The 24344-nt window shown below is 50.3% G+C and overlaps 32 non-coding genes across 32 annotated transcripts; all 32 read right to left on the bottom strand.

The window, feature by feature from the left end:
- Positions 1-219: 219 nt before the first annotated feature.
- Positions 220-292, bottom strand: Trnaf-gaa (transfer RNA phenylalanine (anticodon GAA)). The gene has a single exon. It is a non-coding gene; the product is annotated as a tRNA-Phe (tRNA).
- A 579-nt stretch (positions 293-871) lies between these two features.
- Positions 872-953, bottom strand: Trnas-uga (transfer RNA serine (anticodon UGA)). Its single transcript has one exon. It is a non-coding gene; the product is annotated as a tRNA-Ser (tRNA).
- Positions 954-1880: 927 nt separating this feature from the next.
- Trnak-uuu (transfer RNA lysine (anticodon UUU)) lies at positions 1881-1953 on the bottom strand. Its single transcript has one exon. It is a non-coding gene; the product is annotated as a tRNA-Lys (tRNA).
- Positions 1954-2490: 537 nt separating this feature from the next.
- Trnaf-gaa (transfer RNA phenylalanine (anticodon GAA)) lies at positions 2491-2563 on the bottom strand. The gene has a single exon. It is a non-coding gene; the product is annotated as a tRNA-Phe (tRNA).
- Positions 2564-3142: 579 nt separating this feature from the next.
- On the bottom strand, positions 3143-3224 carry Trnas-uga (transfer RNA serine (anticodon UGA)). Its single transcript has one exon. It is a non-coding gene; the product is annotated as a tRNA-Ser (tRNA).
- Positions 3225-4151: 927 nt separating this feature from the next.
- Positions 4152-4224, bottom strand: Trnak-uuu (transfer RNA lysine (anticodon UUU)). Its single transcript has one exon. It is a non-coding gene; the product is annotated as a tRNA-Lys (tRNA).
- Positions 4225-4761: 537 nt separating this feature from the next.
- Positions 4762-4834, bottom strand: Trnaf-gaa (transfer RNA phenylalanine (anticodon GAA)). The gene has a single exon. It is a non-coding gene; the product is annotated as a tRNA-Phe (tRNA).
- Positions 4835-5413: 579 nt separating this feature from the next.
- On the bottom strand, positions 5414-5495 carry Trnas-uga (transfer RNA serine (anticodon UGA)). The gene has a single exon. It is a non-coding gene; the product is annotated as a tRNA-Ser (tRNA).
- A 926-nt stretch (positions 5496-6421) lies between these two features.
- Trnak-uuu (transfer RNA lysine (anticodon UUU)) lies at positions 6422-6494 on the bottom strand. The gene has a single exon. It is a non-coding gene; the product is annotated as a tRNA-Lys (tRNA).
- Positions 6495-7031: 537 nt separating this feature from the next.
- Trnaf-gaa (transfer RNA phenylalanine (anticodon GAA)) lies at positions 7032-7104 on the bottom strand. Its single transcript has one exon. It is a non-coding gene; the product is annotated as a tRNA-Phe (tRNA).
- Positions 7105-7683: 579 nt separating this feature from the next.
- Positions 7684-7765, bottom strand: Trnas-uga (transfer RNA serine (anticodon UGA)). Its single transcript has one exon. It is a non-coding gene; the product is annotated as a tRNA-Ser (tRNA).
- Positions 7766-8692: 927 nt separating this feature from the next.
- Trnak-uuu (transfer RNA lysine (anticodon UUU)) lies at positions 8693-8765 on the bottom strand. Its single transcript has one exon. It is a non-coding gene; the product is annotated as a tRNA-Lys (tRNA).
- Positions 8766-9302: 537 nt separating this feature from the next.
- On the bottom strand, positions 9303-9375 carry Trnaf-gaa (transfer RNA phenylalanine (anticodon GAA)). The gene has a single exon. It is a non-coding gene; the product is annotated as a tRNA-Phe (tRNA).
- Positions 9376-9954: 579 nt separating this feature from the next.
- Trnas-uga (transfer RNA serine (anticodon UGA)) lies at positions 9955-10036 on the bottom strand. The gene has a single exon. It is a non-coding gene; the product is annotated as a tRNA-Ser (tRNA).
- A 927-nt stretch (positions 10037-10963) lies between these two features.
- Trnak-uuu (transfer RNA lysine (anticodon UUU)) lies at positions 10964-11036 on the bottom strand. The gene has a single exon. It is a non-coding gene; the product is annotated as a tRNA-Lys (tRNA).
- A 537-nt stretch (positions 11037-11573) lies between these two features.
- On the bottom strand, positions 11574-11646 carry Trnaf-gaa (transfer RNA phenylalanine (anticodon GAA)). Its single transcript has one exon. It is a non-coding gene; the product is annotated as a tRNA-Phe (tRNA).
- A 579-nt stretch (positions 11647-12225) lies between these two features.
- Positions 12226-12307, bottom strand: Trnas-uga (transfer RNA serine (anticodon UGA)). Its single transcript has one exon. It is a non-coding gene; the product is annotated as a tRNA-Ser (tRNA).
- A 927-nt stretch (positions 12308-13234) lies between these two features.
- Positions 13235-13307, bottom strand: Trnak-uuu (transfer RNA lysine (anticodon UUU)). The gene has a single exon. It is a non-coding gene; the product is annotated as a tRNA-Lys (tRNA).
- A 537-nt stretch (positions 13308-13844) lies between these two features.
- On the bottom strand, positions 13845-13917 carry Trnaf-gaa (transfer RNA phenylalanine (anticodon GAA)). The gene has a single exon. It is a non-coding gene; the product is annotated as a tRNA-Phe (tRNA).
- A 579-nt stretch (positions 13918-14496) lies between these two features.
- Positions 14497-14578, bottom strand: Trnas-uga (transfer RNA serine (anticodon UGA)). Its single transcript has one exon. It is a non-coding gene; the product is annotated as a tRNA-Ser (tRNA).
- Positions 14579-15505: 927 nt separating this feature from the next.
- On the bottom strand, positions 15506-15578 carry Trnak-uuu (transfer RNA lysine (anticodon UUU)). Its single transcript has one exon. It is a non-coding gene; the product is annotated as a tRNA-Lys (tRNA).
- Positions 15579-16115: 537 nt separating this feature from the next.
- On the bottom strand, positions 16116-16188 carry Trnaf-gaa (transfer RNA phenylalanine (anticodon GAA)). The gene has a single exon. It is a non-coding gene; the product is annotated as a tRNA-Phe (tRNA).
- A 579-nt stretch (positions 16189-16767) lies between these two features.
- Trnas-uga (transfer RNA serine (anticodon UGA)) lies at positions 16768-16849 on the bottom strand. The gene has a single exon. It is a non-coding gene; the product is annotated as a tRNA-Ser (tRNA).
- A 927-nt stretch (positions 16850-17776) lies between these two features.
- Trnak-uuu (transfer RNA lysine (anticodon UUU)) lies at positions 17777-17849 on the bottom strand. Its single transcript has one exon. It is a non-coding gene; the product is annotated as a tRNA-Lys (tRNA).
- A 538-nt stretch (positions 17850-18387) lies between these two features.
- On the bottom strand, positions 18388-18460 carry Trnaf-gaa (transfer RNA phenylalanine (anticodon GAA)). The gene has a single exon. It is a non-coding gene; the product is annotated as a tRNA-Phe (tRNA).
- Positions 18461-19039: 579 nt separating this feature from the next.
- Positions 19040-19121, bottom strand: Trnas-uga (transfer RNA serine (anticodon UGA)). Its single transcript has one exon. It is a non-coding gene; the product is annotated as a tRNA-Ser (tRNA).
- A 927-nt stretch (positions 19122-20048) lies between these two features.
- Positions 20049-20121, bottom strand: Trnak-uuu (transfer RNA lysine (anticodon UUU)). The gene has a single exon. It is a non-coding gene; the product is annotated as a tRNA-Lys (tRNA).
- A 538-nt stretch (positions 20122-20659) lies between these two features.
- Positions 20660-20732, bottom strand: Trnaf-gaa (transfer RNA phenylalanine (anticodon GAA)). Its single transcript has one exon. It is a non-coding gene; the product is annotated as a tRNA-Phe (tRNA).
- Positions 20733-21311: 579 nt separating this feature from the next.
- Positions 21312-21393, bottom strand: Trnas-uga (transfer RNA serine (anticodon UGA)). The gene has a single exon. It is a non-coding gene; the product is annotated as a tRNA-Ser (tRNA).
- Positions 21394-22320: 927 nt separating this feature from the next.
- On the bottom strand, positions 22321-22393 carry Trnak-uuu (transfer RNA lysine (anticodon UUU)). Its single transcript has one exon. It is a non-coding gene; the product is annotated as a tRNA-Lys (tRNA).
- A 538-nt stretch (positions 22394-22931) lies between these two features.
- Trnaf-gaa (transfer RNA phenylalanine (anticodon GAA)) lies at positions 22932-23004 on the bottom strand. Its single transcript has one exon. It is a non-coding gene; the product is annotated as a tRNA-Phe (tRNA).
- A 579-nt stretch (positions 23005-23583) lies between these two features.
- Trnas-uga (transfer RNA serine (anticodon UGA)) lies at positions 23584-23665 on the bottom strand. Its single transcript has one exon. It is a non-coding gene; the product is annotated as a tRNA-Ser (tRNA).
- Between the last annotated feature and the right edge of the window lie 679 nt (positions 23666-24344).

Genomic DNA, 24344 nt, shown 5'->3' with positions numbered 1-24344 from the left:
TGGAGACGTTCTTCACCTCCTGGCACAAAACAGGGAACGCAGTCGGTAGGACGTTTTTTTATTTTCTTACTTCTCAGAGAGTTGCCTACTGTGTTCCTCTTATGGCAAGCACTAGACAACCAGAACAGTTACAGAAGAGAGTCATGTCCGTTCTCGGCTCTAGTTACATTATCACAAAGTCAGAGCAATTCCATTGGCGTCGGCTTCAAAACGAAGCCGTGCCGAAACCCGGGATCGAACCAGGGACCTTTAGATCTTCAGTCTAACGCTCTCCCAACTGAGCTATTTCGGCTGACGTACAGCGCCCCTCTTTTGCACGTCTGCCCCGTTGCCAATTTCACAGTCATCTTCGTCTGAAAGAACACAGGGATGCCGAAAGGCGAACAGCAGATGCAGTAAAGTACCACACACATTTCTTCTGCTTCCATCGTCGTAACTAGCAAACATGTCGACTCGATTCATGTAATATTGACTTCGCTGACGCTAGAAAAGCTGTGCTATATCGATGCCACGTGCAACTAGTGTGCAGAGAACGAGGCAGAGGAAGGAGTGAGCCTCTCCAACGTGTGTGAGGCAGTATCTAGCAGATACACGCGGTAAAACGTTTGACTTGCGTTTGCTCATTAATTGCTACACGTCATCGTCTGCAAGCTAAAATAATCACATCTGCACTGCCCAGAGAGGCGACACTTGCACTGACACCTGGTGGACGGTTGTGAGACGAGGAGATGAGCTGTGGCTTCTGGGCACGACTGTAGCGCTGCACCCTGGAGCCAAGAACACTGCACCTTGCTGGCGGCCCACGTGTTTAGTAGTGACGCAACTGCTAGGATGCAGCTGAACGTCCATCTTCTGAGAGCGAGAAAATTTCCGCAGTGGGCAGGACTCGAACCTACGCTCCCAGAGGGAATCTGATTTCAAGTCAGACGCCTTAACCACTCGGCCACGACTGCACGTCTCAGAGGCGTCTCTCGACAACTGAAACTCCCACCTTTGCAAGCAATCTCATGGCAGAAGGCAGCATGGGCTCACTCTTTTCTGTAGTGATTCCACTGCCAGCACATTAGACGTTACGAAAGTGTATTAATTTTCGCCCCGACAGGGACTAGAACCCAGGACCCTTTGGTTGAAAACCTAACGCTCTACCGACTGAGCTATCCGCACCCACGCACGAGCATTGTCATACAGCTGCGTCGTGTGCGAGTGATTCGCATGTCGTAATTGCTGGCTTATGGCTCCAATGGCGACTTCACCGACTTCCCACTGACGCGCCGCTGACGCTAGTTTTCTGGCGTCTTAAGGGATGGACATACTTGCAAGTAGCTGCGAGATCATTGAAAAGAAACGCGGCGCCATTGCTTTTGCCGCACTCGACTGATTGAATTGCAATTCCTAAAAAGGAATGAACCTTCACTCTGTCCAACGATTTCAAGCACGTGTGTGTACTCACGAACTCGGCGAAGGCGCGAGAAAATGACGGGGGCGCACTCGTGGGCCTGCGACGGCTTCCTGCAGTCACATCGTCAGTGCGAGGTGGACCGGTAGGCACAGGAAGCTGCGGCCGTCGTGAAACTCAGCATTCTTAAACGGAAATTTTCGTCTTGTTTAGAATGGCGTCATTGGTTTGCACGCTCATTCATGCGTGTGAAAGTATTTGCTGCTCTTTACGCAGAATCGCACGCAGCCGGCGGGATTCGAAACTACTTTCGAGTCAGACGCCTTAACCACTCGGCCACGGCTGCCCCGAACGCAGCGTTCTCCCGACACGTGCAAATTGAACCGTTTAAAGCACTGTGGTGTCAGAAAACGGCGTTGCTGCATTCTTTTCCGTAGTGTTTCCACCACTACCAGAGGAAACGCTACCAAATTATTAAAATTTCCGCCCGAACAGGGACTTGAACCCTGGACCCTTAGGTTAAAAGCCTAATGCTCTACCGACTGAGCTATCCGGGCTCACAACGCCTTATGAAACATCTCACGATGCACAACGACACATTGACTCATGTCCTTTACTGTTGTGCAATCGCTGCATGGAGCTGTTAGTAGTTAAACGTCGCCTGAATGCTGTCTGCAAACTTATCGCGCAAAGCTCGTAACAGACCATCGAACAATGTTGACACACGATGCAAAAACAAACTGCAGCAGTCGTTACGTCTCATACGTTGGAGTAGAGGATTTACGTGTTTTGTCGACACTCATCGGGCAATTGGAAAATTCACAAGCACTTCGAATGCAATGTTTCCCACGTTTTCGCTCATTTCACGGTTCCGCTGGAGACGTTCTTCACCTCCTGGCACAAAACAGAGAACGCAGTCGGTAGGACGTTTTTTTATTTTCTTACTTCTCAGAGAGTTGCCTACTGTGTTCCTCTTATGGCAAGCACTAGACAACCAGAACAGTTACAGAAGGGAGTCATGTCCGTTCTCGGCTCTAGTTACATTATCACAAAGTCAGAGCAATTCCATTGGCGTCGGCTTCAAAACGAAGCCGTGCCGAAACCCGGGATCGAACCAGGGACCTTTAGATCTTCAGTCTAACGCTCTCCCAACTGAGCTATTTCGGCTGACGCACAGCGCCCCTCTTTTGCACGTCTGCCCCGTTGCCAATTTCACAGTCATCTTCGTCTGAAAGAACACAGGGACGCCGAAAGGCGAACAGCAGATGCAGTAAAGTACCACACACATTTCTTCTGCTTCCATCGTCGTAACTAGCAAACATGTCGACTCGATTCATGTAATATTGACTTCGCTGACGCTAGAAAAGCTGTGCTATATCGATGCCACGTGCAACTAGTGTGCAGAGAACGAGGCAGAGGAAGGAGTGAGCCTCTCCAACGTGTGTGAGGCAGTATCTAGCAGATACACGCGGTAAAACGTTTGACTTGCGTTTGCTCATTAATTGCTACACGTCATCGTCTGCAAGCTAAAATAATCACATCTGCACTGCCCAGAGAGGCGACACTTGCACTGACACCTGGTGGACGGTTGTGAGACGAGGAGATGAGCTGTGGCTTCTGGGCACGACTGTAGCGCTGCACCCTGGAGCCAAGAACACTGCACCTTGCTGGCGGCCCACGTGTTTAGTAGTGACGCAACTGCTAGGATGCAGCTGAACGTCCATCTTCTGAGAGCGAGAAAATTTCCGCAGTGGGCAGGACTCGAACCTACGCTCCCAGAGGGAATCTGATTTCAAGTCAGACGCCTTAACCACTCGGCCACGACTGCACGTCTCAGAGGCGTCTCTCGACAACTGAAACTCCCACCTTTGCAAGCAATCTCATGGCAGAAGGCAGCATGGGCTCACTCTTTTCTGTAGTGATTCCACTGCCAGCACATTAGACGTTACGAAAGTGTATTAATTTTCGCCCCGACAGGGACTAGAACCCAGGACCCTTTGGTTGAAAACCTAACGCTCTACCGACTGAGCTATCCGCACCCACGCACGAGCATTGTCATACAGCTGCGTCGTGTGCGAGTGATTCGCATGTCGTAATTGCTGGCTTATGGCTCCAATGGCGACTTCACCGACTTCCCACTGACGCGCCGCTGACGCTAGTTTTCTGGCGTCTTAAGGGATGGACATACTTGCAAGTAGCTGCGAGATCATTGAAAAGAAACGCGGCGCCATTGCTTTTGCCGCACTCGACTGATTGAATTGCAATTCCTAAAAAGGAATGAACCTTCACTCTGTCCAACGATTTCAAGCACGTGTGTGTACTCACGAACTCGGCGAAGGCGCGAGAAAATGACGGGGGCGCACTCGTGGGCCTGCGACGGCTTCCTGCAGTCACATCGTCAGTGCGAGGTGGACCGGTAGGCACAGGAAGCTGCGGCCGTCGTGAAACTCAGCATTCTTAAACGGAAATTTTCGTCTTGTTTAGAATGGCGTCATTGGTTTGCACGCTCATTCATGCGTGTGAAAGTATTTGCTGCTCTTTACGCAGAATCGCACGCAGCCGGCGGGATTCGAAACTACTTTCGAGTCAGACGCCTTAACCACTCGGCCACGGCTGCCCCGAACGCAGCGTTCTCCCGACACGTGCAAATTGAACCGTTTAAAGCACTGTGGTGTCAGAAAACGGCGTTGCTGCATTCTTTTCCGTAGTGTTTCCACCACTACCAGAGGAAACGCTACCAAATTATTAAAATTTCCGCCCGAACAGGGACTTGAACCCTGGACCCTTAGGTTAAAAGCCTAATGCTCTACCGACTGAGCTATCCGGGCTCACAACGCCTTATGAAACATCTCACGATGCACAACGACACATTGACTCATGTCCTTTACTGTTGTGCAATCGCTGCATGGAGCTGTTAGTAGTTAAACGTCGCCTGAATGCTGTCTGCAAACTTATCGCGCAAAGCTCGTAACAGACCATCGAACAATGTTGACACACGATGCAAAAACAAACTGCAGCAGTCGTTACGTCTCATACGTTGGAGTAGAGGATTTACGTGTTTTGTCGACACTCATCGGGCAATTGGAAAATTCACAAGCACTTCGAATGCAATGTTTCCCACGTTTTCGCTCATTTCACGGTTCCGCTGGAGACGTTCTTCACCTCCTGGCACAAAACAGGGAACGCAGTCGGTAGGACGTTTTTTTATTTTCTTACTTCTCAGAGAGTTGCCTACTGTGTTCCTCTTATGGCAAGCACTAGACAACCAGAACAGTTACAGAAGGGAGTCATGTCCGTTCTCGGCTGTAGTTACATTATCACAAAGTCAGAGCAATTCCATTGGCGTCGGCTTCAAAACGAAGCCGTGCCGAAACCCGGGATCGAACCAGGGACCTTTAGATCTTCAGTCTAACGCTCTCCCAACTGAGCTATTTCGGCTGACGCACAGCGCCCCTCTTTTGCACGTCTGCCCCGTTGCCAATTTCACAGTCATCTTCGTCTGAAAGAACACAGGGACGCCGAAAGGCGAACAGCAGATGCAGTAAAGTACCACACACATTTCTTCTGCTTCCATCGTCGTAACTAGCAAACATGTCGACTCGATTCATGTAATATTGACTTCGCTGACGCTAGAAAAGCTGTGCTATATCGATGCCACGTGCAACTAGTGTGCAGAGAACGAGGCAGAGGAAGGAGTGAGCCTCTCCAAAGTGTGTGAGGCAGTATCTAGCAGATACACGCGGTAAAACATTTGACTTGCGTTTGCTCATTAATTGCTACACGTCATCGTCTGCAAGCTAAAATAATCACATCTGCACTGCCCAGAGAGGCGACACTTGCACTGACACCTGGTGGACGGTTGTGAGACGAGGAGATGAGCTGTGGCTTCTGGGCACGACTGTAGCGCTGCACCCTGGAGCCAAGAACACTGCACCTTGCTGGCGGCCCACGTGTTTAGTAGTGACGCAACTGCTAGGATGCAGCTGAACGTCCATCTTCTGGGAGCGAGAAAATTTCCGCAGTCGGCAGGACTCGAACCTACGCTCCCAGAGGGAATCTGATTTCAAGTCAGACGCCTTAACCACTCGGCCACGACTGCACGTCTCAGAAGCGTCTCTCGACAACTGAAACTCCCACCTTTGCAAGCAATCTCATGGCAGAAGGCAGCATGGGCTTACTCTTTTCTGTAGTGATTCCACTGCCAGCACATTAGACGTTACGAAAGTGTATTAATTTTCGCCCCGACAGGGACTAGAACCCAGGACCCTTTGGTTGAAAACCTAACGCTCTACCGACTGAGCTATCCGCACCCACGCACGAGCATTGTCATACAGCTGCGTCGTGTGCGAGTGATTCGCATGTCGTAATTGCTGGCTTATGGCTCCAATGGCGACTTCACCGACTTCCCACTGACGCGCCGCTGACGCTAGTTTTCTGGCGTCTTAAGGGATGGACATACTTGCAAGTAGCTGCGAGATCATTGAAAAGAAACGCGGCGCCATTGCTTTTGCCGCACTCGACTGATTGAATTGCAATTCCTAAAAAGGAATGAACCTTCACTCTGTCCAACAATTTCAAGCACGTGTGTGTACTCACGAACTCGGCGAAGGCGCGAGAAAATGACGGGGGCGCACTCGTGGGCCTGCGACGGCTTCCTGCAGTCACATCGTCAGTGCGAGGTGGACCGGTAGGCACAGGAAGCAGCGGCCGTCGTGAAACTCAGCATTCTTAAACGGAAATTTTCGTCTTGTTTAGAATGGCGTCATTGGTTTGCACGCTCATTCATGCGTGTGAAAATATTTGCTGCTCTTTACGCAGAATCGCACGCAGCCGGCGGGATTCGAAACTACTTTCGAGTCAGACGCCTTAACCACTCGGCCACGGCTGCCCCGAACGCAGCGTTCTCCCGACACGTGCAAATTGAACCGTTTAAAGCACTGTGGTGTCAGAAAACGGCGTTGCTGCATTCTTTTCCGTAGTGTTTCCACCACTACCAGAGGCAACGCTACCAAATTATTAAAATTTCCCCCGAACAGGGACTTGAATCCTGGACCCTTAGGTTAAAAGCCTAATGCTCTACCGACTGAGCTATCCGGGCTCACAACGCCTTATCAAACATCTCACGATGCACAACGACACATTGACTCATGTCCTTTACTGTTGTGCAATCGCTGCATGGAGCTGTTAGTAGTTAAACGTCGCCTGAATGCTGTCTGCAAACTTATCGCGCAAAGCTCGTAACAGACCATCGAACAATGTTGACACACGATGCAAAAACAAACTGCAGCAGTCGTTACGTCTCATACGTTGGAGTAGAGGATTTACGTGTTTTGTCGACACTCATCGGGCAATTGGAAAATTCACAAGCACTTCGAATGCAATGTTTCCCACGTTTTCGCTCATTTCACGGTTCCGCTGGAGACGTTCTTCACCTCCTGGCACAAAACAGGGAACGCAGTCGGTAGGACGTTTTTTTATTTTCTTACTTCTCAGAGAGTTGCCTACTGTGTTCCTCTTATGGCAAGCACTAGACAACCAGAACAGTTACAGAAGAGAGTCATGTCCGTTCTCGGCTCTAGTTACATTATCACAAAGTCAGAGCAATTCCATTGGCGTCGGCTTCAAAACGAAGCCGTGCCGAAACCCGGGATCGAACCAGGGACCTTTAGATCTTCAGTCTAACGCTCTCCCAACTGAGCTATTTCGGCTGACGTACAGCGCCCCTCTTTTGCACGTCTGCCCCGTTGCCAATTTCACAGTCATCTTCGTCTGAAAGAACACAGGGATGCCGAAAGGCGAACAGCATATGCAGTAAAGTACCACACACATTTCTTCTGCTTCCATCGTCGTAACTAGCAAACATGTCGACTCGATTCATGTAATATTGACTTCGCTGACGCTAGAAAAGCTGTGCTATATCGATGCCACGTGCAACTAGTGTGCAGAGAACGAGGCAGAGGAAGGAGTGAGCCTCTCCAACGTGTGTGAGGCAGTATCTAGCAGATACACGCGGTAAAACGTTTGACTTGCGTTTGCTCATTAATTGCTACACGTCATCGTCTGCAAGCTAAAATAATCACATCTGCACTGCCCAGAGAGGCGACACTTGCACTGACACCTGGTGGACGGTTGTGAGACGAGGAGATGAGCTGTGGCTTCTGGGCACGACTGTAGCGCTGCACCCTGGAGCCAAGAACACTGCACCTTGCTGGCGGCCCACGTGTTTAGTAGTGACGCAACTGCTAGGATGCAGCTGAACGTCCATCTTCTGAGAGCGAGAAAATTTCCGCAGTGGGCAGGACTCGAACCTACGCTCCCAGAGGGAATCTGATTTCAAGTCAGACGCCTTAACCACTCGGCCACGACTGCACGTCTCAGAGGCGTCTCTCGACAACTGAAACTCCCACCTTTGCAAGCAATCTCATGGCAGAAGGCAGCATGGGCTCACTCTTTTCTGTAGTGATTCCACTGCCAGCACATTAGACGTTACGAAAGTGTATTAATTTTCGCCCCGACAGGGACTAGAACCCAGGACCCTTTGGTTGAAAACCTAACGCTCTACCGACTGAGCTATCCGCACCCACGCACGAGCATTGTCATACAGCTGCGTCGTGTGCGAGTGATTCGCATGTCGTAATTGCTGGCTTATGGCTCCAATGGCGACTTCACCGACTTCCCACTGACGCGCCGCTGACGCTAGTTTTCTGGCGTCTTAAGGGATGGACATACTTGCAAGTAGCTGCGAGATCATTGAAAAGAAACGCGGCGCCATTGCTTTTGCCGCACTCGACTGATTGAATTGCAATTCCTAAAAAGGAATGAACCTTCACTCTGTCCAACGATTTCAAGCACGTGTGTGTACTCACGAACTCGGCGAAGGCGCGAGAAAATGACGGGGGCGCACTCGTGGGCCTGCGACGGCTTCCTGCAGTCACATCGTCAGTGCGAGGTGGACCGGTAGGCACAGGAAGCTGCGGCCGTCGTGAAACTCAGCATTCTTAAACGGAAATTTTCGTCTTGTTTAGAATGGCGTCATTGGTTTGCACGCTCATTCATGCGTGTGAAAGTATTTGCTGCTCTTTACGCAGAATCGCACGCAGCCGGCGGGATTCGAAACTACTTTCGAGTCAGACGCCTTAACCACTCGGCCACGGCTGCCCCGAACGCAGCGTTCTCCCGACACGTGCAAATTGAACCGTTTAAAGCACTGTGGTGTCAGAAAACGGCGTTGCTGCATTCTTTTCCGTAGTGTTTCCACCACTACCAGAGGAAACGCTACCAAATTATTAAAATTTCCGCCCGAACAGGGACTTGAACCCTGGACCCTTAGGTTAAAAGCCTAATGCTCTACCGACTGAGCTATCCGGGCTCACAACGCCTTATGAAACATCTCACGATGCACAACGACACATTGACTCATGTCCTTTACTGTTGTGCAATCGCTGCATGGAGCTGTTAGTAGTTAAACGTCGCCTGAATGCTGTCTGCAAACTTATCGCGCAAAGCTCGTAACAGACCATCGAACAATGTTGACACACGATGCAAAAACAAACTGCAGCAGTCGTTACGTCTCATACGTTGGAGTAGAGGATTTACGTGTTTTGTCGACACTCATCGGGCAATTGGAAAATTCACAAGCACTTCGAATGCAATGTTTCCCACGTTTTCGCTCATTTCACGGTTCCGCTGGAGACGTTCTTCACCTCCTGGCACAAAACAGGGAACGCAGTCGGTAGGACGTTTTTTTATTTTCTTACTTCTCAGAGAGTTGCCTACTGTGTTCCTCTTATGGCAAGCACTAGACAACCAAAACAGTTACAGAAGAGAGTCATGTCCGTTCTTGGCTCTAGTTACATTATCACAAAGTCAGAGCAATTCCATTGGCGTCGGCTTCAAAACGAAGCCGTGCCGAAACCCGGGATCGAACCAGGGACCTTTAGATCTTCAGTCTAACGCTCTCCCAACTGAGCTATTTCGGCTGACGTACAGCGCCCCTCTTTTGCACGTCTGCCCCGTTGCCAATTTCACAGTCATCTTCGTCTGAAAGAACACAGGGACGCCGAAAGGCGAACAGCAGATGCAGTAAAGTACCACACACATTTCTTCTGCTTCCATCGTCGTAACTAGCAAACATGTCGACTCGATTCATGTAATATTGACTTCGCTGACGCTAGAAAAGCTGTGCTATATCGATGCCACGTGCAACTAGTGTGCAGAGAACGAGGCAGAGGAAGGAGTGAGCCTCTCCAACGTGTGTGAGGCAGTATCTAGCAGATACACGCGGTAAAACGTTTGACTTGCGTTTGCTCATTAATTGCTACACGTCATCGTCTGCAAGCTAAAATAATCACATCTGCACTGCCCAGAGAGGCGACACTTGCACTGACACCTGGTGGACGGTTGTGAGACGAGGAGATGAGCTGTGGCTTCTGGGCACGACTGTAGCGCTGCACCCTGGAGCCAAGAACACTGCACCTTGCTGGCGGCCCACGTGTTTAGTAGTGACGCAACTGCTAGGATGCAGCTGAACGTCCATCTTCTGAGAGCGAGAAAATTTCCGCAGTGGGCAGGACTCGAACCTACGCTCCCAGAGGGAATCTGATTTCAAGTCAGACGCCTTAACCACTCGGCCACGACTGATCGTCTCAGAGGCATCTCTCGACAACTGAAACTCCCACCTTTGCAAGCAATCTCATGGCAGAAGGCAGCATGGGCTCACTCTTTTCTGTAGTGATTCCACTGCCAGCACATTAGACGTTACGAAAGTGTATTAATTTTCGCCCCGACAGGGACTAGAACCCAGGACCCTTTGGTTGAAAACCTAACGCTCTACCGACTGAGCTATCCGCACCCACGCACGAGCATTGTCATACAGCTGCGTCGTGTGCGAGTGATTCGCATGTCGTAATTGCTGGCTTATGGCTCCAATGGCGACTTCACCGACTTCCCACTGACGCGCCGCTGACGCTAGTTTTCTGGCGTCTTAAGGGATGGACATACTTGCAAGTAGCTGCGAGATCATTGAAAAGAAACGCGGCGCCATTGCTTTTGCCGCACTCGACTGATTGAATTGCAATTCCTAAAAAGGAATGAACCTTCACTCTGTCCAACGATTTCAAGCACGTGTGTGTACTCACGAACTCGGCGAAGGCGCGAGAAAATGACGGGGGCGCACTCGTGGGCCTGCGACGGCTTCCTGCAGTCACATCGTCAGTGCGAGGTGGACCGGTAGGCACAGGAAGCTGCGGCCGTCGTGAAACTCAGCATTCTTAAACGGAAATTTTCGTCTTGTTTAGAATGGCGTCATTGGTTTGCACGCTCATTCATGCGTGTGAAAGTATTTGCTGCTCTTTACGCAGAATCGCACGCAGCCGGCGGGATTCGAAACTACTTTCGAGTCAGACGCCTTAACCACTCGGCCACGGCTGCCCCGAACGCAGCGTTCTCCCGACACGTGCAAATTGAACCGTTTAAAGCACTGTGGTGTCAGAAAACGGCGTTGCTGCATTCTTTTCCGTAGTGTTTCCACCACTACCAGAGGAAACGCTACCAAATTATTAAAATTTCCGCCCGAACAGGGACTTGAACCCTGGACCCTTAGGTTAAAAGCCTAATGCTCTACCGACTGAGCTATCCGGGCTCACAACGCCTTATCAAACATCTCACGATGCACAACGACACATTGACTCATGTCCTTTACTGTTGTGCAATCGCTGCATGGAGCTGTTAGTAGTTAAACGTCGCCTGAATGCTGTCTGCAAACTTATCGCGCAAAGCTCGTAACAGACCATCGAACAATGTTGACACACGATGCAAAAACAAACTGCAGCAGTCGTTACGTCTCATACGTTGGAGTAGAGGATTTACGTGTTTTGTCGACACTCATCGGGCAATTGGAAAATTCACAAGCACTTCGAATGCAATGTTTCCCACGTTTTCGCTCATTTCACGGTTCCGCTGGAGACGTTCTTCACCTCCTGGCACAAAACAGGGAACGCAGTCGGTAGGACGTTTTTTTATTTTCTTACTTCTCAGAGAGTTGCCTACTGTGTTCCTCTTATGGCAAGCACTAGACAACCAGAACAGTTACAGAAGAGAGTCATGTCCGTTCTCGGCTCTAGTTACATTATCACAAAGTCAGAGCAATTCCATTGGCGTCGGCTTCAAAACGAAGCCGTGCCGAAACCCGGGATCGAACCAGGGACCTTTAGATCTTCAGTCTAACGCTCTCCCAACTGAGCTATTTCGGCTGACGTACAGCGCCCCTCTTTTGCACGTCTGCCCCGTTGCCAATTTCACAGTCATCTTCGTCTGAAAGAACACAGGGACGCCGAAAGGCGAACAGCAGATGCAGTAAAGTACCACACACATTTCTTCTGCTTCCATCGTCGTAACTAGCAAACATGTCGACTCGATTCATGTAATATTGACTTCGCTGACGCTAGAAAAGCTGTGCTATATCGATGCCACGTGCAACTAGTGTGCAGAGAACGAGGCAGAGGAAGGAGTGAGCCTCTCCAACGTGTGTGAGGCAGTATCTAGCAGATACACGCGGTAAAACGTTTGACTTGCGTTTGCTCATTAATTGCTACACGTCATCGTCTGCAAGCTAAAATAATCACATCTGCACTGCCCAGAGAGGCGACACTTGCACTGACACCTGGTGGACGGTTGTGAGACGAGGAGATGAGCTGTGGCTTCTGGGCACGACTGTAGCGCTGCACCCTGGAGCCAAGAACACTGCACCTTGCTGGCGGCCCACGTGTTTAGTAGTGACGCAACTGCTAGGATGCAGCTGAACGTCCATCTTCTGAGAGCGAGAAAATTTCCGCAGTGGGCAGGACTCGAACCTACGCTCCCAGAGGGAATCTGATTTCAAGTCAGACGCCTTAACCACTCGGCCGCGACTGCACGTCTCAGAAGCGTCTCTCGACAACTGAAACTCCCACCTTTGCAAGCAATCTCATGGCAGAAGGCAGCATGGGCTCACTCTTTTCTGTAGTGATTCCACTGCCAGCACATTAGACGTTACGAAAGTGTATTAATTTTCGCCCCGACAGGGACTAGAACCCAGGACCCTTTGGTTGAAAACCTAACGCTCTACCGACTGAGCTATCCGCACCCACGCACGAGCATTGTCATACAGCTGCGTCGTGTGCGAGTGATTCGCATGTCGTAATTGCTGGCTTATGGCTCCAATGGCGACTTCACCGACTTCCCACTGACGCGCCGCTGACGCTAGTTTTCTGGCGTCTTAAGGGATGGACATACTTGCAAGTAGCTGCGAGATCATTGAAAAGAAACGCGGAGCCATTGCTTTTGCCGCACTCGACTGATTGAATTGCAATTCCTAAAAAGGAATGAACCTTCACTCTGTCCAACAATTTCAAGCACGTGTGTGTACTCACGAACTCGGCGAAGGCGCGAGAAAATGACGGGGGCGCACTCGTGGGCCTGCGACGGCTTCCTGCAGTCACATCGTCAGTGCGAGGTGGACCGGTAGGCACAGGAAGCAGCGGCCGTCGTGAAACTCAGCATTCTTAAACGGAAATTTTCGTCTTGTTTAGAATGGCGTCATTGGTTTGCACGCTCATTCATGCGTGTGAAAGTATTTGCTGCTCTTTACGCAGAATCGCACGCAGCCGGCGGGATTCGAAACTACTTTCGAGTCAGACGCCTTAACCACTCGGCCACGGCTGCCCCGAACGCAGCGTTCTCCCGACACGTGCAAATTGAACCGTTTAAAGCACTGTGGTGTCAGAAAACGGCGTTGCTGCATTCTTTTCCGTAGTGTTTCCACCACTACCAGAGGCAACGCTACCAAATTATTAAAATTTCCGCCCGAACAGGGACTTGAACCCTGGACCCTTAGGTTAAAAGCCTAATGCTCTACCGACTGAGCTATCCGAGCTCACAACGCTTTATGAAACATCTCACGATGCACAACGACACATTGACTCATGTCCTTTACTGTTGTGCAATCGCTGCATGGAGCTGTTAGTAGTTAAACGTCGCCTGAATGCTGTCTGCAAACTTATCGCGCAAAGCTCGTAACAGACCATCGAACAATGTTGACACACGATGCAAAAACAAACTGCAGCAGTCGTTACGTCTCATACGTTGGAGTAGAGGATTTACGTGTTTTGTCGACACTCATCGGGCAATTGGAAAATTCACAAGCACTTCGAATGCAATGTTTCCCACGTTTTCGCTCATTTCACGGTTCCGCTGGAGACGTTCTTCACCTCCTGGCACAAAACAGGGAACGCAGTCGGTAGGACGTTTTTTTATTTTCTTACTTCTCAGAGAGTTGCCTACTGTGTTCCTCTTATGGCAAGCACTAGACAACCAGAACAGTTACAGAAGAGAGTCATGTCCGTTCTCGGCTCTAGTTACATTATCACAAAGTCAGAGCAATTCCATTGGCGTCGGCTTCAAAACGAAGCCGTGCCGAAACCCGGGATCGAACCAGGGACCTTTAGATCTTCAGTCTAACGCTCTCCCAACTGAGCTATTTCGGCTGACGTACAGCGCCCCTCTTTTGCACGTCTGCCCCGTTGCCAATTTCACAGTCATCTTCGTCTGAAAGAACACAGGGACGCCGAAAGGCGAACAGCAGATGCAGTAAAGTACCACACACATTTCTTCTGCTTCCATCGTCGTAACTAGCAAACATGTCGACTCGATTCATGTAATATTGACTTCGCTGACGCTAGAAAAGCTGTGCTATATCGATGCCACGTGCAACTAGTGTGCAGAGAACGAGGCAGAGGAAGGAGTGAGCCTCTCCAACGTGTGTGAGGCAGTATCTAGCAGATACACGCGGTAAAACGTTTGACTTGCGTTTGCTCATTAATTGCTACACGTCATCGTCTGCAAGCTAAAATAATCACATCTGCACTGCCCAGAGAGGCGACACTTGCACTGACACCTGGTGGACGGTTGTGAGACGAGGAGATGAGCTGTGGCTTCTGGGCACGACTGTAGCGCTGCACCCTGGAGCCAAGAACACTGCACCTTGCTGGCGGCCCACGTGTTTAGTAGTGACGCAACTGCTAGGATGCAGCTGAACGTCCATCTTCTGAGAGCGAGAAAATTTCCGCAGTCGGCAGGACTCGAACCTACGCTCCCAGAGGGAATCTGATTTCAAGTCAGACGCCTTAACCACTCGGCCACGACTGCACGTCTCAGAAGCGTCTCTCGACAACTGAAACTCCCACCTTTGCAAGCAATCTCATGGCAGAAGGCAGCATGGGCTCACTCTTTTCTGTAGTGATTCCACTGCCAGCACATTAGACGTTACGAAAGTGTATTAATTTTCGCCCCGACAGGGACTAGAACCCAGGACCCTTTGGTTGAAAACCTAACGCTCTACCGACTGAGCTATCCGCACCCACGCACGAGCATTGTCATACAGCTGCGTCGTGTGCGAGTGATTCGCATGTCGTAATTGCTGGCTTATGGCTCCAATGGCGACTTCACCGACTTCCCACTGACGCGCCGCTGACGCTAGTTTTCTGGCGTCTTAAGGGATGGACATACTTGCAAGTAGCTGCGAGATCATTGAAAAGAAACGCGGCGCCATTGCTTTTGCCGCACTCGACTGATTGAATTGCAATTCCTAAAAAGGAATGAACCTTCACTCTGTCCAACAATTTCAAGCACGTGTGTGTACTCACGAACTCGGCGAAGGCGCGAGAAAATGACGGGGGCGCACTCGTGGGCCTGCGACGGCTTCCTGCAGTCACATCGTCAGTGCGAGGTGGACCGGTAGGCACAGGAAGCAGCGGCCGTCGTGAAACTCAGCATTCTTAAACGGAAATTTTCGTCTTGTTTAGAATGGCGTCATTGGTTTGCACGCTCATTCATGCGTGTGAAAGTATTTGCTGCTCTTTACGCAGAATCGCACGCAGCCGGCGGGATTCGAAACTACTTTCGAGTCAGACGCCTTAACCACTCGGCCACGGCTGCCCCGAACGCAGCGTTCTCCCGACACGTGCAAATTGAACCGTTTAAAGCACTGTGGTGTCAGAAAACGGCGTTGCTGCATTCTTTTCCGTAGTGTTTCCACCACTACCAGAGGAAACGCTACCAAATTATTAAAATTTCCGCCCGAACAGGGACTTGAACCCTGGACCCTTAGGTTAAAAGCCTAATGCTCTACCGACTGAGCTATCCGGGCTCACAACGCCTTATGAAACATCTCACGATGCACAACGACACATTGACTCATGTCCTTTACTGTTGTGCAATCGCTGCATGGAGCTGTTAGTAGTTAAACGTCGCCTGAATGCTGTCTGCAAACTTATCGCGCAAAGCTCGTAACAGACCATCGAACAATGTTGACACACGATGCAAAAACAAACTGCAGCAGTCGTTACGTCTCATACGTTGGAGTAGAGGATTTACGTGTTTTGTCGACACTCATCGGGCAATTGGAAAATTCACAAGCACTTCGAATGCAATGTTTCCCACGTTTTCGCTCATTTCACGGTTCCGCTGGAGACGTTCTTCACCTCCTGGCACAAAACAGGGAACGCAGTCGGTAGGACGTTTTTTTATTTTCTTACTTCTCAGAGAGTTGCCTACTGTGTTCCTCTTATGGCAAGCACTAGACAACCAGAACAGTTACAGAAGAGAGTCATGTCCGTTCTCGGCTCTAGTTACATTATCACAAAGTCAGAGCAATTCCATTGGCGTCGGCTTCAAAACGAAGCCGTGCCGAAACCCGGGATCGAACCAGGGACCTTTAGATCTTCAGTCTAACGCTCTCCCAACTGAGCTATTTCGGCTGACGTACAGCGCCCCTCTTTTGCACGTCTGCCCCGTTGCCAATTTCACAGTCATCTTCGTCTGAAAGAACACAGGGACGCCGAAAGGCGAACAGCAGATGCAGTAAAGTACCACACACATTTCTTCTGCTTCCATCGTCGTAACTAGCAAACATGTCGACTCGATTCATGTAATATTGACTTCGCTGACGCTAGAAAAGCTGTGCTATATCGATGCCACGTGCAACTAGTGTGCAGAGAACGAGGCAGAGGAAGGAGTGAGCCTCTCCAAAGTGTGTGAGGCAGTATCTAGCAGATACACGCGGTAAAACATTTGACTTGCGTTTGCTCATTAATTGCTACACGTCATCGTCTGCAAGCTAAAATAATCACATCTGCACTGCCCAGAGAGGCGACACTTGCACTGACACCTGGTGGACGGTTGTGAGACGAGGAGATGAGCTGTGGCTTCTGGGCACGACTGTAGCGCTGCACCCTGGAGCCAAGAACACTGCACCTTGCTGGCGGTCCACGTGTTTAGTAGTGACGCAACTGCTAGGATGCAGCTGAACGTCCATCTTCTGGGAGCGAGAAAATTTCCGCAGTCGGCAGGACTCGAACCTACGCTCCCAGAGGGAATCTGATTTCAAGTCAGACGCCTTAACCACTCGGCCACGACTGCACGTCTCAGAAGCGTCTCTCGACAACTGAAACTCCCACCTTTGCAAGCAATCTCATGGCAGAAGGCAGCATGGGCTTACTCTTTTCTGTAGTGATTCCACTGCCAGCACATTAGACGTTACGAAAGTGTATTAATTTTCGCCCCGACAGGGACTAGAACCCAGGACCCTTTGGTTGAAAACCTAACGCTCTACCGACTGAGCTATCCGCACCCACGCACGAGCATTGTCATACAGCTGCGTCGTGTGCGAGTGATTCGCATGTCGTAATTGCTGGCTTATGGCTCCAATGGCGACTTCACCGACTTCCCACTGACGCGCCGCTGACGCTAGTTGTCTGGCGTCTTAAGGGATGGACATACTTGCAAGTAGCTGCGAGATCATTGAAAAGAAACGCGGCGCCATTGCTTTTGCCGCACTCGACTGATTGAATTGCAATTCTTAAAAAGGAATGAACCTTCACTCTGTCCAACAATTTCAAGCACGTGTGTGTACTCACGAACTCGGCGAAGGCGCGAGAAAATGACGGGGGCGCACTCGTGGGCCTGCGACGGCTTCCTGCAGTCACATCGTCAGTGCGAGGTGGACCGGTAGGCACAGGAAGCAGCGGCCGTCGTGAAACTCAGCATTCTTAAACGGAAATTTTCGTCTTGTTTAGAATGGCGTCATTGGTTTGCACGCTCATTCATGCGTGTGAAAATATTTGCTGCTCTTTACGCAGAATCGCACGCAGCCGGCGGGATTCGAAACTACTTTCGAGTCAGACGCCTTAACCACTCGGCCACGGCTGCCCCGAACGCAGCGTTCTCCCGACACGTGCAAATTGAACCGTTTAAAGCACTGTGGTGTCAGAAAACGGCGTTGCTGCATTCTTTTCCGTAGTGTTTCCACCACTACCAGAGGCAACGCTACCAAATTATTAAAATTTCCGCCCGAACAGGGACTTGAATCCTGGACCCTTAGGTTAAAAGCCTAATGCTCTACCGACTGAGCTATCCGGGCTCACAACGCCTTATCAAACATCTCACGATGCACAACGACACATTGACTCATGTCCTTTACTGTTGTGCAATCGCTGCATGGAGCTGTTAGTAGTTAAACGTCGCCTGAATGCTGTCTGCAAACTTATCGCGCAAAGCTCGTAACAGACCATCGAACAATGTTGACATACGATGCAAAAACAAACTGCAGCAGTCGTTACGTCTCATACGTTGGAGTAGAGGATTTACGTGTTTTGTCGACACTCATCGGGCAATTGGAAAATTCACAAGCACTTCGAATGCAATGTTTCCCACGTTTTCGCTCATTTCACGGTTCCGCTTGATACGTTCTTCACCTCCTGGCACAAAACAGGGAACGCAGTCAGTAGGACGTTTTTTTTATTTTCTTACTTCTCAGAGAGTTGCCTACTGCGTTCCTCTTATGGCAAGCACTAGACAACCAGAACAGTTACAGAAGGGAGTCATGTCCGTTCTCGGCTGTAGTTACATTATCACAAAGTCAGAGCAATTCCATTGGCGTCGGCTTCAAAACGAAGCCGTGCCGAAACCCGGGATCGAACCAGGGACCTTTAGATCTTCAGTCTAACGCTCTCCCAACTGAGCTATTTCGGCTGACGCACAGCGCCCCTCTTTTGCACGTCTGCCCCGTTGCCAATTTCACAGTCATCTTCGTCTGAAAGAACACAGGGACGCCGAAAGGCGAACAGCAGATGCAGTAAAGTACCACACACATTTCTTCTGCTTCCATCGTCGTAACTAGCAAACATGTCGACTCGATTCATGTAATATTGACTTCGCTGACGCTAGAAAAGCTGTGCTATATCGATGCCACGTGCAACTAGTGTGCAGAGAACGAGGCAGAGGAAGGAGTGAGCCTCTCCAAAGTGTGTGAGGCAGTATCTAGCAGATACACGCGGTAAAACATTTGACTTGCGTTTGCTCATTAATTGCTACACGTCATCGTCTGCAAGCTAAAATAATCACATCTGCACTGCCCAGAGAGGCGACACTTGCACTGACACCTGGTGGACGGTTGTGAGACGAGGAGATGAGCTGTGGCTTCTGGGCACGACTGTAGCGCTGCACCCTGGAGCCAAGAACACTGCACCTTGCTGGCGGCCCACGTGTTTAGTAGTGACGCAACTGCTAGGATGCAGCTGAACGTCCATCTTCTGGGAGCGAGAAAATTTCCGCAGTCGGCAGGACTCGAACCTACGCTCCCAGAGGGAATCTGATTTCAAGTCAGACGCCTTAACCACTCGGCCACGACTGCACGTCTCAGAAGCGTCTCTCGACAACTGAAACTCCCACCTTTGCAAGCAATCTCATGGCAGAAGGCAGCATGGGCTTACTCTTTTCTGTAGTGATTCCACTGCCAGCACATTAGACGTTACGAAAGTGTATTAATTTTCGCCCCGACAGGGACTAGAACCCAGGACCCTTTGGTTGAAAACCTAACGCTCTACCGACTGAGCTATCCGCACCCACGCACGAGCATTGTCATACAGCTGCGTCGTGTGCGAGTGATTCGCATGTCGTAATTGCTGGCTTATGGCTCCAATGGCGACTTCACCGACTTCCCACTGACGCGCCGCTGACGCTAGTTTTCTGGCGTCTTAAGGGATGGACATACTTGCAAGTAGCTGCGAGATCATTGAAAAGAAACGCGGCGCCATTGCTTTTGCCGCACTCGACTGATTGAATTGCAATTCCTAAAAAGGAATGAACCTTCACTCTGTCCAACAATTTCAAGCACGTGTGTGTACTCACGAACTCGGCGAAGGCGCGAGAAAATGACGGGGGCGCACTCGTGGGCCTGCGACGGCTTCCTGCAGTCACATCGTCAGTGCGAGGTGGACCGGTAGGCACAGGAAGCAGCGGCCGTCGTGAAACTCAGCATTCTTAAACGGAAATTTTCGTCTTGTTTAGAATGGCGTCATTGGTTTGCACGCTCATTCATGCGTGTGAAAATATTTGCTGCTCTTTACGCAGAATCGCACGCAGCCGGCGGGATTCGAAACTACTTTCGAGTCAGACGCCTTAACCACTCGGCCACGGCTGCCCCGAACGCAGCGTTCTCCCGACACGTGCAAATTGAACCGTTTAAAGCACTGTGGTGTCAGAAAACGGCGTTGCTGCATTCTTTTCCGTAGTGTTTCCACCACTACCAGAGGCAACGCTACCAAATTATTAAAATTTCCGCCCGAACAGGGACTTGAATCCTGGACCCTTAGGTTAAAAGCCTAATGCTCTACCGACTGAGCTATCCGGGCTCACAACGCCTTATCAAACATCTCACGATGCACAACGACACATTGACTCATGTCCTTTACTGTTGTGCAATCGCTGCATGGAGCTGTTAGTAGTTAAACGTCGCCTGAATGCTGTCTGCAAACTTATCGCGCAAAGCTCGTAACAGACCATCGAACAATGTTGACACACGATGCAAAAACAAACTGCAGCAGTCGTTACGTCTCATACGTTGGAGTAGAGGATTTACGTGTTTTGTCGACACTCATCGGGCAATTGGAAAATTCACAAGCACTTCGAATGCAATGTTTCCCACGTTTTCGCTCATTTCACGGTTCCGCTTGATACGTTCTTCACCTCCTGGCACAAAACAGGGAACGCAGTCAGTAGGACGTTTTTTTTATTTTCTTACTTCTCAGAGAGTTGCCTACTGCGTTCCTCTTATGGCAAGCACTAGACAACCAGAACAGTTACAGAAGGGAGTCATGTCCGTTCTCGGCTGTAGTTACATTATCACAAAGTCAGAGCAATTCCATTGGCGTCGGCTTCAAAACGAAGCCGTGCCGAAACCCGGGATCGAACCAGGGACCTTTAGATCTTCAGTCTAACGCTCTCCCAACTGAGCTATTTCGGCTGACGCACAGCGCCCCTCTTTTGCACGTCTGCCCCGTTGCCAATTTCACAGTCATCTTCGTCTGAAAGAACACAGGGACGCCGAAAGGCGAACAGCAGATGCAGTAAAGTACCACACACATTTCTTCTGCTTCCATCGTCGTAACTAGCAAACATGTCGACTCGATTCATGTAATATTGACTTCGCTGACGCTAGAAAAGCTGTGCTATATCGATGCCACGTGCAACTAGTGTGCAGAGAACGAGGCAGAGGAAGGAGTGAGCCTCTCCAAAGTGTGTGAGGCAGTATCTAGCAGATACACGCGGTAAAACATTTGACTTGCGTTTGCTCATTAATTGCTACACGTCATCGTCTGCAAGCTAAAATAATCACATCTGCACTGCCCAGAGAGGCGACACTTGCACTGACACCTGGTGGACGGTTGTGAGACGAGGAGATGAGCTGTGGCTTCTGGGCACGACTGTAGCGCTGCACCCTGGAGCCAAGAACACTGCACCTTGCTGGCGGCCCACGTGTTTAGTAGTGACGCAACTGCTAGGATGCAGCTGAACGTCCATCTTCTGGGAGCGAGAAAATTTCCGCAGTCGGCAGGACTCGAACCTACGCTCCCAGAGGGAATCTGATTTCAAGTCAGACGCCTTAACCACTCGGCCACGACTGCACGTCTCAGAAGCGTCTCTCGACAACTGAAACTCCCACCTTTGCAAGCAATCTCATGGCAGAAGGCAGCATGGGCTTACTCTTTTCTGTAGTGATTCCACTGCCAGCACATTAGACGTTACGAAAGTGTATTAATTTTCGCCCCGACAGGGACTAGAACCCAGGACCCTTTGGTTGAAAACCTAACGCTCTACCGACTGAGCTATCCGCACCCACGCACGAGCATTGTCATACAGCTGCGTCGTGTGCGAGTGATTCGCATGTCGTAATTGCTGGCTTATGGCTCCAATGGCGACTTCACCGACTTCCCACTGACGCGCCGCTGACGCTAGTTTTCTGGCGTCTTAAGGGATGGACATACTTGCAAGTAGCTGCGAGATCATTGAAAAGAAACGCGGCGCCATTGCTTTTGCCGCACTCGACTGATTGAATTGCAATTCCTAAAAAGGAATGAACCTTCACTCTGTCCAACAATTTCAAGCACGTGTGTGTACTCACGAACTCGGCGAAGGCGCGAGAAAATGACGGGGGCGCACTCGTGGGCCTGCGACGGCTTCCTGCAGTCACATCGTCAGTGCGAGGTGGACCGGTAGGCACAGGAAGCAGCGGCCGTCGTGAAACTCAGCATTCTTAAACGGAAATTTTCGTCTTGTTTAGAATGGCGTCATTGGTTTGCACGCTCATTCATGCGTGTGAAAATATTTGCTGCTCTTTACGCAGAATCGCACGCAGCCGGCGGGATTCGAAACTACTTTCGAGTCAGACGCCTTAACCACTCGGCCACGGCTGCCCCGAACGCAGCGTTCTCCCGACACGTGCAAATTGAACCGTTTAAAGCACTGTGGTGTCAGAAAACGGCGTTGCTGCATTCTTTTCCGTAGTGTTTCCACCACTACCAGAGGCAACGCTACCAAATTATTAAAATTTCCGCCCGAACAGGGACTTGAATCCTGGACCCTTAGGTTAAAAGCCTAATGCTCTACCGACTGAGCTATCCGGGCTCACAACGCCTTATCAAACATCTCACGATGCACAACGACACATTGACTCATGTCCTTTACTGTTGTGCAATCGCTGCATGGAGCTGTTAGTAGTTAAACGTCGCCTGAATGCTGTCTGCAAACTTATCGCGCAAAGCTCGTAACAGACCATCGAACAATGTTGACACACGATGCAAAAACAAACTGCAGCAGTCGTTACGTCTCATACGTTGGAGTAGAGGATTTACGTGTTTTGTCGACACTCATCGGGCAATTGGAAAATTCACAAGCACTTCGAATGCAATGTTTCCCACGTTTTCGCTCATTTCACGGTTCCGCTTGATACGTTCTTCACCTCCTGGCACAAAACAGGGAACGCAGTCAGTAGGACGTTTTTTTTATTTTCTTACTTCTCAGAGAGTTGCCTACTGCGTTCCTCTTATGGCAAGCACTAGACAACCAGAACAGTTACAGAAGGGAGTCATGTCCGTTCTCGGCTGTAGTTACATTATCACAAAGTCAGAGCAATTCCATTGGCGTCGGCTTCAAAACGAAGCCGTGCCGAAACCCGGGATCGAACCAGGGACCTTTAGATCTTCAGTCTAACGCTCTCCCAACTGAGCTATTTCGGCTGACGCACAGCGCCCCTCTTTTGCACGTCTGCCCCGTTGCCAATTTCACAGTCATCTTCGTCTGAAAGAACACAGGGACGCCGAAAGGCGAACAGCAGATGCAGTAAAGTACCACACACATTTCTTCTGCTTCCATCGTCGTAACTAGCAAACATGTCGACTCGATTCATGTAATATTGACTTCGCTGACGCTAGAAAAGCTGTGCTATATCGATGCCACGTGCAACTAGTGTGCAGAGAACGAGGCAGAGGAAGGAGTGAGCCTCTCCAAAGTGTGTGAGGCAGTATCTAGCAGATACACGCGGTAAAACATTTGACTTGCGTTTGCTCATTAATTGCTACACGTCATCGTCTGCAAGCTAAAATAATCACATCTGCACTGCCCAGAGAGGCGACACTTGCACTGACACCTGGTGGACGGTTGTGAGACGAGGAGATGAGCTGTGGCTTCTGGGCACGACTGTAGCGCTGCACCCTGGAGCCAAGAACACTGCACCTTGCTGGCGGCCCACGTGTTTAGTAGTGACGCAACTGCTAGGATGCAGCTGAACGTCCATCTTCTGGGAGCGAGAAAATTTCCGCAGTCGGCAGGACTCGAACCTACGCTCCCAGAGGGAATCTGATTTCAAGTCAGACGCCTTAACCACTCGGCCACGACTGCACGTCTCAGAAGCGTCTCTCGACAACTGAAACTCCCACCTTTGCAAGCAATCTCATGGCAGAAGGCAGCATGGGCTTACTCTTTTCTGTAGTGATTCCACTGCCAGCACATTAGACGTTACGAAAGTGTATTAATTTTCGCCCCGACATGGACTAGAACCCAGGACCCTTTGGTTGAAAACCTAACGCTCTACCGACTGAGCTATCCGCACCCACGCACGAGCATTGTCATACAGCTGCGTCGTGTGCGAGTGATTCGCATGTCGTAATTGCTGGCTTATGGCTCCAATGGCGACTTCACCGACTTCCCACTGACGCGCCGCTGACGCTAGTTTTCTGGCGTCTTAAGGGATGGACATACTTGCAAGTAGCTGCGAGATCATTGAAAAGAAACGCGGCGCCATTGCTTTTGCCGCACTCGACTGATTGAATTGCAATTCTTAAAAAGGAATGAACCTTCACTCTGTCCAACAATTTCAAGCACGTGTGTGTACTCACGAACTCGGCGAAGGCGCGAGAAAATGACGGGGGCGCACTCGTGGGCCTGCGACGGCTTCCTGCAGTCACATCGTCAGTGCGAGGTGGACCGGTAGGCACAGGAAGCAGCGGCCGTCGTGAAACTCAGCATTCTTAAACGGAAATTTTCGTCTTGTTTAGAATGGCGTCATTGGTTTGCACGC

The sequence above is a fragment of the Schistocerca gregaria genome, unplaced genomic scaffold (assembly GCF_023897955.1).
Source record: "Schistocerca gregaria isolate iqSchGreg1 unplaced genomic scaffold, iqSchGreg1.2 ptg000318l, whole genome shotgun sequence".
Taxonomy (NCBI): domain Eukaryota; kingdom Metazoa; phylum Arthropoda; class Insecta; order Orthoptera; family Acrididae; genus Schistocerca; species Schistocerca gregaria.
This window is presented reverse-complemented; position numbering and strand designations above follow the sequence as displayed.